The sequence below is a fragment of the Mesoplodon bidens genome, assembly GCF_964165515.1.
Source record: "Mesoplodon bidens genome assembly, chromosome: 2".
NCBI classification, from domain to species: Eukaryota; Metazoa; Chordata; class Mammalia; order Artiodactyla; family Ziphiidae; genus Mesoplodon; species Mesoplodon bidens.
Window position 1 is genome coordinate 163768541 of NC_138177.1, and position 10727 is coordinate 163779267.

The window sequence follows — 10727 nt, forward strand, 5'->3', positions numbered from 1 at the left end:
GGATGGATGGATGGATGAGTGTGGTGGACAGATGACTGGATGGTTGGATGGATAGATGGATGGGAATGGCTGGATAGGTGGATGGTAAATGGATGGATGGATAGAGGATACATGGATGGAGGATGGATAGAGACTGTATGGATGATGGATGGTGGACACATGAGTGTGTCAAGGACAACACATCTAATACTTAGAGCTGGTTCAGAACCCCCCAGATTGCATCAAAATGTCCTTGAGTGACCAGCAGATCTTCACCCAATGAGAAGACAAAATCTCACACAGGATGAAGCCATACTGTTCCGGGAACTTCACCTGCCTTTTTTGTTGCTCCTTGCAGCCACACCCCTATGAGGTGGGTCTCTTGATCTCAGTCTACAATCAAGGATATGGTGGCTCCAAGTGGCTACGTCACTTCCCCGGTGGGTGGCCGAACTACCCAGCCGGCCCGGCCCCGAGCTGTGAATGTGAGGAGGGCGCCCCTGGGGCTGCTCACATGGGGCTGTGCTGAAGATTGGGTGACAGCTCTCTTCCTGGCTGAGAGCCACCGGGTCACCTCACCCAAAATGAGCTCCTGATGCTAACGGTGACACTAATACTACTAATAATACCACCATCCATTGCCGCCGCATCTCCGGGCCAGCCCTCCACCCGCTTCACCTGCTCCAACCCCCACCACTGACCCGCGAGCTGCTACTGCTCATCCCACGTTACAGAGGAGGAAACTGAGGCTCACGAGGTGCAGTGAGCTGCCCAGGGTCCCCCATCCCACCACCGGCAGAGCCAGGCTGGACCCCAGGGGTCTCGCTTAGGCTCGTGGGCCTCCTCAGTGCCTCCCGAGCTCCAGGAGCTTCTCTGACCCTCCCATGCATTCGCTGCCTCCCCCCTCCACCTGCCTGATATTGATTTGGATTCAATCTGTCCCTTTAAATTGACTTGAAATGACCTCCCTTCTTCAATTCGCCTCACCCTGAGCAATAACATCCATGAAGTCAAGGGTTTAATGCATTAATTGCCTGTGAGTATTTTTTCTGATACCCATTAAAATAAATACATGACTGGTAAAATATAAAATACTAATGTTTTGTCCATGCAGCACCCGCAGTCACCTCTCAGACCCCCACTCCCTGGGAGACCCCGGGGCTGCTGCTGGAGAGGCCAGGAGGAGGGGGAGAAGGTGGCATCTGGGCAGTGGACGTGGCCTGGCCGCTCCCAGCCCAGCCCGGCCCAGGGCAGCGGTCATTTCTTTCTCCTGGGGAGGCCCCACCCTCATCTGCCGCCCCAGGTGGGTCTTGGAAAGGGAAACACCGTGGCAGCTGGATGGGGCCCACTGACCACAGGACCCAGGAGGGAGGACCCTGGGGGAAGGGACCAAAAGGCCGTGATGGCCTTAGTGACCCTTTAGAATAAGATGCACGCGGGATGCTCATCACATACCCCTCCTCCTTCCCAAAGGAAGCCCCAGGCACCAAGGAGCAGAATTCCCGGCTCTGCACCACCGCAGGGAGCGAAGCCCGGAGGTGCCTTCTGTTCCTGTGCAAAGGGTCTTGCCAGAAATGAAGACAGGAAACTACAAAGGAAAATCTGACAACAAGAAAAGGGAACAGAACCATCCAGAAAGGCAGCCACATCCCCAACCAGCTGCAGCACACATGGTGGGGTGGGGAACGGGCAGAAGAGCTTCCAGGCTGGAGTTGGGGCTACAGGGATGGGGAAAGTGTGCTGAGATGGGGTGTCTGCTCTGGGCCCACGAGAGGGGATGTGGTCAAGCTGAAGGAAGTCCAGATGCAGCACCAGCGGGGGCGGAGACCCCAATTCAACTGCCCCAAAGAGTTTGTGGGGGAAGAAAGGTTTTCCACTGGGAAGGAGAAGCATCAGGGGCCACGTGGGGCAGACAGGCCTGAGTTCAAGTCCCAGCTGGGTGCTGGGTGTGGGTACAGGGCAGGGTTGGACCCATCTGGGAAGCAGGGTTGAGGTCAAACTGGGCATGAATTTATCTGCAGTCATGTTCTCCCAGTGGGGCACCTAGAAAGGACTGATGCTGGCACTGGAGTTTCGGGGACGGTCACAATGAAAAAATGCCTACTGTGTGCTGAGCACGGGCCAAGGCACGTTCCACAGCAGCATCTCAGCAAGCCTTCGGTAGAAGCAGCCGAGGACGCAGGAAGCACCAATCCCCCCCCTCACAGAGGGACAGGGAGCCTCAGAGAAGGGGAGGGACTCATCCAGCGTCTCGTGTGCCGGAGGCCAGAGCCGGTCTCCCACCCAGGCCTGGGCAGACGCAGGGTCTCCTTGGAATGCAGGTTCCAGGGCCCCCACCCACTTGAAGATCTGCCAGATGGAGGCAAAGGGGGAGTGAAAATAGCAGGAAATTTGGAGGTAATGGGCCTGGCTTCCAATTCCATTTCCAACTCAAGTGCCTTGAGCAAATCCTGCACATCTCTGAGTCTCCATTTAACACCTTCAAAATCCTCCCTGCTCTTCACTCCTAGCCCAGTGTCCTGCACACACCCGTCTGTAAAATGGGTCTGTAAAATGATCACTGTCAAGTTAGAAAACCCATGGAAAGCTTCCGGCATACAGTAGGTACCCAAGAAATGGTAGCTCAGTAGAGGACCAAGGCTGCCCGGACCCAAATCCCCAGAGACTGCATCCCCATGAGCAGAGCAGCCCTTCCCCAGGCCAGCATACCTGATGCCAGTCGGGCTCCAGTGACCAAGCCTCCCAGCCACGAGGCAGCTCTGAAGAGGGGGGAGGCATCTCCTCCCAGCACAGAAGTCCCCTCCCCATGTCTGTCTTCTCCCACATAATTATATTTGCAGCTGGGACAGATAAGGTGTTGGAATTTTCATCCCATTTTTCGCAGACCTTTGAGCCAGGATATACCCACACAACTGAAAAAGGAGAAATTCAAAGCCATCCTCTGAGTGGGAGTTAACCATCTTCCCTCCCTTATGAATCTACTAATGAACTGTAATTGCAAAGGTAGACCCTTTATTGAAATCTGATAACCAATTCACTTTGGGACAAAGCTGTTCCCAAGACCTGAAAGAGGAAAGAAGTGTATATTAATTAGCTTAATTCTTTATCTATATAAAAATCAAGAAAACAAAAATATTGACTAGAGAACAACTTGCCAGTAGACAGTGGCTGCCCTGAGGAGATGCTGATTTTCCTTTTTCCTGGGACTTGTTTATAACCTTCTGTTAATCAAACCTGGATTGGAGAGAACATGGGAATTACATGGAGAGGGTGGATGGAATGAAGCCCTGGAGCAGACGTGGGGAGAATTAGGATGCGTTCGCAGCAGGAGTTTGGGTTTGAAAGGCCTCAAGATGCCAGCCCCTCTCTTTCTCAGAGTCTGACAAGATGGTCCTTTTACACTCATCCCCTCTCAGGGAAGAATGTGGTCCTCAGGAGGGTGGCCGTGTAGGTGAGGCTGTGCCAGTCAGGGATCCAGTGTAGGCTGGGTTCCTAGGAGCAGAGTAGGATGGGGACCTGTGGGCAAGTGGCTTGTGGAGGGGGCTCTCAGGAGAGGGGCGAGGGAAACAGGGGAGGAAGGAGAGGAGCCGGGCAAGGCTGAGGGCTCAGCTCAAGTCTGGCCCCAGCCTGAGCCCACAGGGAGCCCTGGAGCATGCATGGCACTACATGGCTGTGCCACTCGGGCAATGAGCTGGGCCTTTTGTACCTGTGTCCACTGGTCCTTAATTGGAGGTCACCAACTGGGGAGAATGTAACCTCAGCCTTTTCAGGGTGAGTTGGAAGTCAGCTCCCTTCAGCTGAGGTTATTACTCACCTCCACTAGAGCACGGGTGCACTGGCCCAGGAAAGAGAATCTTGCATGGCAGCCCCCATACCTGTTGTGGGTTGAAAAAATTCATGTGTTGTGGGACTTCCCTGGTGGTCCAGTGGTTAAGACTCCTCGTGTCCACCTCACGGGGTGCGAGTTTGATCCCTGGTCGGGGAACTAAGATCCCACATGCCGAAGGGCACAGCTAAAAAGAAAAAAAAATTCACGTGTTGAATTGTCCTCCAAGAATTCATATGTTGAAGTCCTAATCCCAAGTAACTCAGAATGTGACCTCATTTGGAGATAGGGTATTTACACAGGTAACAAGTTAAAATGCGGTCATTAGGGTGGGCCCTAATTCAATATCACTAAGGTCCTAATAAAAACAAGAAATTTAGACACAGACATGCACGCAGGGAGAAGGACGTGTGAAGATGAAGGCAGAGACCAGGGTGATGTTTCTTCACACCAAGGAATGCCGAAGATTGCCAGCAACCCACCCCAAGCGAGGAGAGAGGCGAGGAACAGATGCTTCCTCACAGCCCTTGCAGGAACCAACCTTGCCAACACCTTGATCTGGGACTTCTAGCCTCTTGGAACTGTGAGACAGTGAATTTCTGATGTTTAAGCCACCCAGTCCACTTTGTTATGGCAGCCCGAGAAAAGAAATATAAGGCCCAACTCTGACTCAACATGATTCTGCACATGCAGCATCCAGGCCTTGCCTTTGATATCAGCTTCCTAATCTTCCTTGAGAAACCTCTGGGCAGCCTTCTAAGTCCTTGGGGGTCCTGCAGAAATCACTCCACCTTCATATCAACCTGGCCAACCAGAGTCCTGTATCTGACTAGCCACAGTTATTGGTTCAAAAATGAGCACATGACCAAACCTGAGCCAATGAAGCTGAATTCTGGGTCTTCCTATGGACTTGGAGACAGCAGGGTGTGAGCATGGTCCCAGCTGTGGGACCACCTAGAAGAAAGGGCCTGCAGGAATGTGAGGCCTCCATGACAGAGACTCAGCCAGGAATGGAGACCTGATGACATAATTTATTTAACTAATAGGATTTCGTTTCCCCCATCATCCTAATTTCTATCTATGTGTATATATTGCCTCAAATGTATAGCTGTTTCAGATCAATTTGGGAACATAAATTTTTTTTTTTTTTTTCCTCCCCTTTTTTCCCTTTGCGGCATGCGGGCCTCTCACTGCTGTGGCCTCTCCCGCCGCGGAGCACAGGCTCCGGACGCACAGGCCCAGCGGCCACGGCTCATGGGCCCAGCCGCTCCGCGGCACACGGGATCCTCCCAGACCAGGGCACGAACCCGCACCCCCCGCATCGGCAGGCGGACTCCCAACCACTGCGCCACCAGGGAGGCCCGGGAACATAAATTTTAAAACTACAAAAAATGGGTAGATTCAGACTATAGTCCAGGGTGATCTTGAACTGGGAAGTAAGACTGCATTATTAAGGAAAAATTAGAGTGATCATTTATTGAAGTTGAATTATATACTACATGTGCTGAGCATTAATGCATTTGTTTTACATGCATTACCTTAAGCCCAACAGTTGAAGAAACTTGTGTTACTTTCAACCAGCCATTTCGCTACCCTGATACCAAAAACAAAGATAAAACACAAAAAGAAAACTACAGACCAATATTCCTCGTTTATGTCTCCTGCTTTCCTGTGCATTACCTGAACAATTTTTAGACTTCAGTTTTGATTTATCTATGGTGTTTTTATGGTCTCTTTTATAGCTTCTTTAGTGTTTGTTCTAGGTATTACATTATATTATATTATATTACATTATATCTACATCACTTATTACAGTCTCCTGGTGGCATGATTTTACCAGTTTGAGTAAATATAGAAAACTTGCCTCCCTTTACCCTCCCCCATTTAAAACATAAATGTCTTAACTATTTCTTCTATATACATTTAGAACCATTTCAAATAGGGTTATAATTCTTGTTTCAACCATCAAAAACAACTTAAGAGGATAAGTCTATTGTATTTACCCATATTTTTGCTTACTGTGTTCTTTCTTCTTCTTGGTATTCCAAGATTCCTTCTTTTATTGCTTCCTTTCCATTTAGAGAATTTTTTAACCATTCTTTTAGGGTAGGACTGCTGGCAACAAATTATCTTAGTCTCCCTTCATTTGAGAATGTCATGGCTTCCTCTTCATTTATGAAGGATGTTTTCACTGAATATAGGATTCTAGGTTGACAGTTCTTTTATTTCAGCACTTAAATATATTTGCCACTTCTTCCTAGCCTCTGCGGTTCCTGAAGAAAAATAAACTGTCGTTCTAATATTTATCCCTATTGATAAGGTATCAGTTCTCTCTCTCTGCTTTCAAGATATTTTGTTTAATTTTTAGAAGTTTGACTATAATGTGTCTTGGTGTGGATTTCTTTGGTTTTTCTTATTTGAGATTCGTTCAGCTTCTTGAATGTCTAGGTTTATGTCTTTTGCCAAATTTTGGGATTTTTTCAGCCATTATTTCTTTGACTACTTTTTCAGATCACCACCCACACTTCTCTTCTCCTCTGGGATTCTAATGATGCAAATGTTAGATCTTTAGTTATCGTTCCATAGATCCTTGAGGCTCTGGTTTTTTTTCCTCCAAGTACATTTTTTCTTTGTTATTCAGATTGGGTGATTTCTACTGCCCTGTCTCCAAGTTGACTGACTCTTTTGTCTCCTCCATTCAGCTATTGAACACATACATTGACTTTTTTATTTTGGTTATTGTTATTTATGACACAGAATATAGTCTCTCTTGGAGAATGGTCCATGGGCATTTGAAAATTAATGTGTGTTTTGGATGGAGCATTCTGTATATGTCAATTAGATCCTCTTGTTTGCTCTTCTCTAGATTTTTGCTGATTTTCTGTATATTAGTGGTATCAATTGCTGAAACTGTGGTTTTGAAGTCACCAGCTTCAAAATTTTGGATTTGTCTGTTTATCTTTTCAACTTTATCAGTTTTTGCTTCATGTACTTTGAGGCCCTATTATTTGGTGCATACATATTTAGGATTGCTATGTCTTCTTGGTGAGTTGATTCTTTTAACATTATGTAATGTCCCTCTTTCCTCTCTGTCTAGTAATTTTCTTTGCTCTGAATTCTACATTATCTGTTATTAATATGACCACTCCTGGGTTTTTTTTTAAATTATCAAGAGAATTTAATGGAATCTCTATAGTCCATGACCAGAGAAAGATGAAACCCTGCCTAAGTTTCCAGATTCTGGGAACCACCTCCAGGCTGGACACTGCTTTTGGGGGATGGATGATGTCCCTACCCTAGTCCCAGGGCTTGAAGGAGTTCAGTGCAGCTGCTCAGACCAGAGCCCTGCCCACAGCATTGTTGAAGACTTGGGGGTTGGAACTGGCTGACTGGCTGGGACCCAGTGCTGAGGATGAGACATCTCAGTCACCAGTCACTGAGGCTTCTGGTGAGAAGGGCTAGGTGATGCCTGTCCATCTTCATGGTTTTGTTCCAGGTAAGGAAACTGAGGCCAGGCAGAGGGTTTGGAAGGGGCAGCCCAGCTAGATGCCCAGGAGTTGTGTGAGGCTAGGGTTCAGCCCAGGACCCTGGCCTGGCCTGCCATGGGAGCCCATTCCCCTTCCCACCCAGGAGGATAGTCAGCTGAGGGGGTTAGCCTTGCCCTGTCTGACATCATGCTGGGGGGTGAGGCAGTTCAGTCTGCATGGTACACAGGACCACAAAGCCTGGGGGCATCACAAGGCCTAAGATCTGGTACTTCAGGTAGGAGAGGTACCTGTCCCAGCCCAGTATCAGGCTGTTGGTGTAGGTGACTCAGAACTGGGGGTAGGTAGGAACCATGAATAGAAATTCACCAGCTGCTCAGCTGGCCTCACATACCAGTCAGCCTTGAAGAATTCCCAGAACTTGTCCCACAGCTCCTGGCAGCTCTCAGCCAGCATCCAGCCCTCCAAGAAGTACCAGAGACCCAGCACAGGGAAAACCATCAACTGGTTGACAAGGACCTTCCTGAGGATGTTTAGGAGGCCACAGCAGTTGGACACAGGGAGCAGGTAGTGCAGGCAAAGGTATCAGCATTGTATGAAGGGGCCCATGCTGTAGGCCACCACAGACATGCTTGACGAGCACCTTGGGTCAAATTTATGTCAAGGCCAGGCACAAATCTCCCAGGACTGGTATGTATTGTCCCCGGCTTCCATGAGAGTGCCACAGCCCAGATCATTGGTGATGAACAGTGCGTGGCCTTGGAACAAGGGCTGCTCTGCAGCCTACAGGCCACACAGCCAGTTCCAACCACCATATACCATCACCTGCCCCTACTTCTTTAATCAACATTTTCATGGTGTATCTTTTTCCATTCTTGTAATTTCACCCCATCTAAGTTGTTGTATTTGAAGTGAGTTACTTGTACATAGCATATTGTTGGATCATGTGTTCTTGGGGTAATTGTTTATTTTATTTTGTTTTTGGTCTACTCTGCCAATCTCTGCCTTTTAATTAGTGTATTTAGCCCATTTACATTTAATTAGTGCTATGTTAGGGCTTAGGGCTATGATGTTATTTTTTATTTTCTGTTTGGTTTCTTTGTTTCCTATTCCTCTTTATCTTTCTACCTTCCTGTGCATTACCTGAACATTTTTTTAGGATTCCATGTTGATTTATTTAGTGTTTTGAGTCTATCATATTTTTATTGGTATTTGCTCTAAGTTTTATGAGACATGTACATAACTTATTGTACTCTACTGGTATTGATGTTTTACCACTAAGAGTTAAGTGTTAACACCTTACTTCCATTGAGATCCCTTCACACTTTTTAAATATCATAGTCTTAAACACTCCCCTTAGAGATATTGGATACCACAGTAGATGGTTTTTAAATTTTGCCTCTACCACAAAATATGTAAGAAAACTCATGAGAGAAAGGATTGCATATTCTATTTCACAAAATATGTAAGAAAACTCATGAGAGAAAGGATTGCATATTCTATTTACCCCTATCCATTCTGATAGTCTTCATTCCTTTTTGAATTTCCAAGCCTCCTTCCGCTACCATATTCTTTCTGTTTAGACAATTTCTTTTAATACATTCTCTAAGGATACATTTTCTAGCAACAAATTCTCTTAGCTTTTCTTCATCTGAAAATGTCTTTACTTTCCCCTAACTCTTGAAGGATATTTTCACCAGATATAGAATTCATGGTTGACAGTTCTTTTCTCTCTGTACCTGAAAAACTGTTGTACCACTTAACCTGAGCCTCCACAGTTTCAAAAGAGATATCCACTCTCATTCAAACTAATGTAACTTATAAGTAACAAGTAGTTTCTTTCTAGATGCTTTCAAGACTTTTTCATTGTCTTTAGTTTTTGAACATTTAATTATAATGACTTGGCATCAGTCTCTCTGAGTTTATCCTATTTGGGATTTGCTAAACTTCTTGAATCTGTAAGTGTACGTGTTTCATTAAACTGGGGAGGATTTAGCCATTATTTCTTCAAATACATTTTTAGTCCCACTCTGTCTCCTCTCCTTCTGAGACTCTAATGATATCATTGTTAGTTCTTTTGCTATTGTCCCTCTGGTCTCTGAAACTCTGTTTATTTGTTTGTTTGTTTATTTGTTTCAGTTTATTTTATCTCTGTTGTTCAGATTGGGTAAATCTGTTGATCTGTCCTCAAGTTCACTGATTCTATCTTCTATCATCTTCACTCTACTGTCAAGCCATTCACTGAGTTTTCTATTTTGGTCCTTGTATATTTTAGTACTATAATTTCCATTTGGTTCTTTTTTATAACTTACATTTCTTTGCTCAGATGTTTTTCATTTGTTTCCAGAGAATTCATAATTGCTTATTGAATCATTTTTGTGATGGCTGCTTTAAATCCTTGTCAGATTACTCCAACATTTGATTCGTCTCAGTGTTGACATCTGTTGATTATCTTTCTCATTCAAGTTGTGATTTTCCTGTTTCCTGGTATGATGAGTTTTGTTTTTGTTTTTGTTTTTTTTTGTATCCTGGACATTTTGTATATTATAAGACTCTGGATTCTATTTAATCTTTTATTTCTTTTGGTTTGTGTGTGTGTGGCTTTTTGGTTTTTGTGGAGGGGTGTTGTTTGTTTGTTTGTTTTGGCAGCTGTTATAGCAAGAGGCCAGATGGGTGTATATGCTCAGCTCCCCCCAGCATGCCTGGAAATTGGACACCAACTCTACCCTCTTGTTGCTGCTGAATGCAGATATTGAGCTCAGCTTCCCAGTGCCCTACTGACACCAGGGACAGGAAAGCTGAGGGCTGACTCATGCCCTTTGTTGCTGCAGGGTGGAGGCAGGAGCTGAGTTTCCCAATGGGTCCTGCTGACACCAAGGGAGGGGAAGAAGAGAAGCAGAGTGCCAACTAGCCCTGCCACCACCCCCTCATTCTGCCTTATTGATGCCAGGTGGGGAGACTCTTCTCTTTGGGTCCCACTGATACCAGCTGGATGATGGATGGGGGCATTGAGTGTGAATAGCTGCAGCTTCTATCACCATAAGTCTCATTGCTGCCAGGTGGGAGCAGATGCTTCGCTCATGACTAGACCCATCTGACACTACTCTGGCAGGGGAATCAGAGCATCTACACTTCCTTGCAAAGGGGGTGGGGGCAGGGGGGACATCAGCTTCCTGCTCAGTCCCACTGAAAATGCAGAGAGGTGGGGGGGAAGAGTAGTTTTTCTGTCGCTTTTTGACTGGAGTAAGGCAGATTTTGACAAAAAGTTTTTCTGCTATTAGGCCACCCTTTTCCCAGTCCTTTGGCTAGAGTGTCAGCTTTTTCTTGGAGCTTTTTTAGTCTGTGTCTATTTGTGGTTCTGGGTTGGAGGCTTCTGCAGCATTCTGTCGGGATATATGGGAGGCAATAAGTAAACCACCTCGTCATTCCTCTGAGAT

The 10727-nt window shown here is 46.3% G+C and overlaps 1 pseudogene across 1 annotated transcript; it reads right to left on the bottom strand.

Moving 5' to 3' along the window:
• Positions 1 to 7477: 7477 nt before the first annotated feature.
• Positions 7478 to 8112, bottom strand: LOC308605468 (mpv17-like protein 2; annotated as a pseudogene). Its single transcript has one exon. The product of its transcript is annotated as a mpv17-like protein 2 (transcript).
• Positions 8113 to 10727: the final 2615 nt, after the last annotated feature.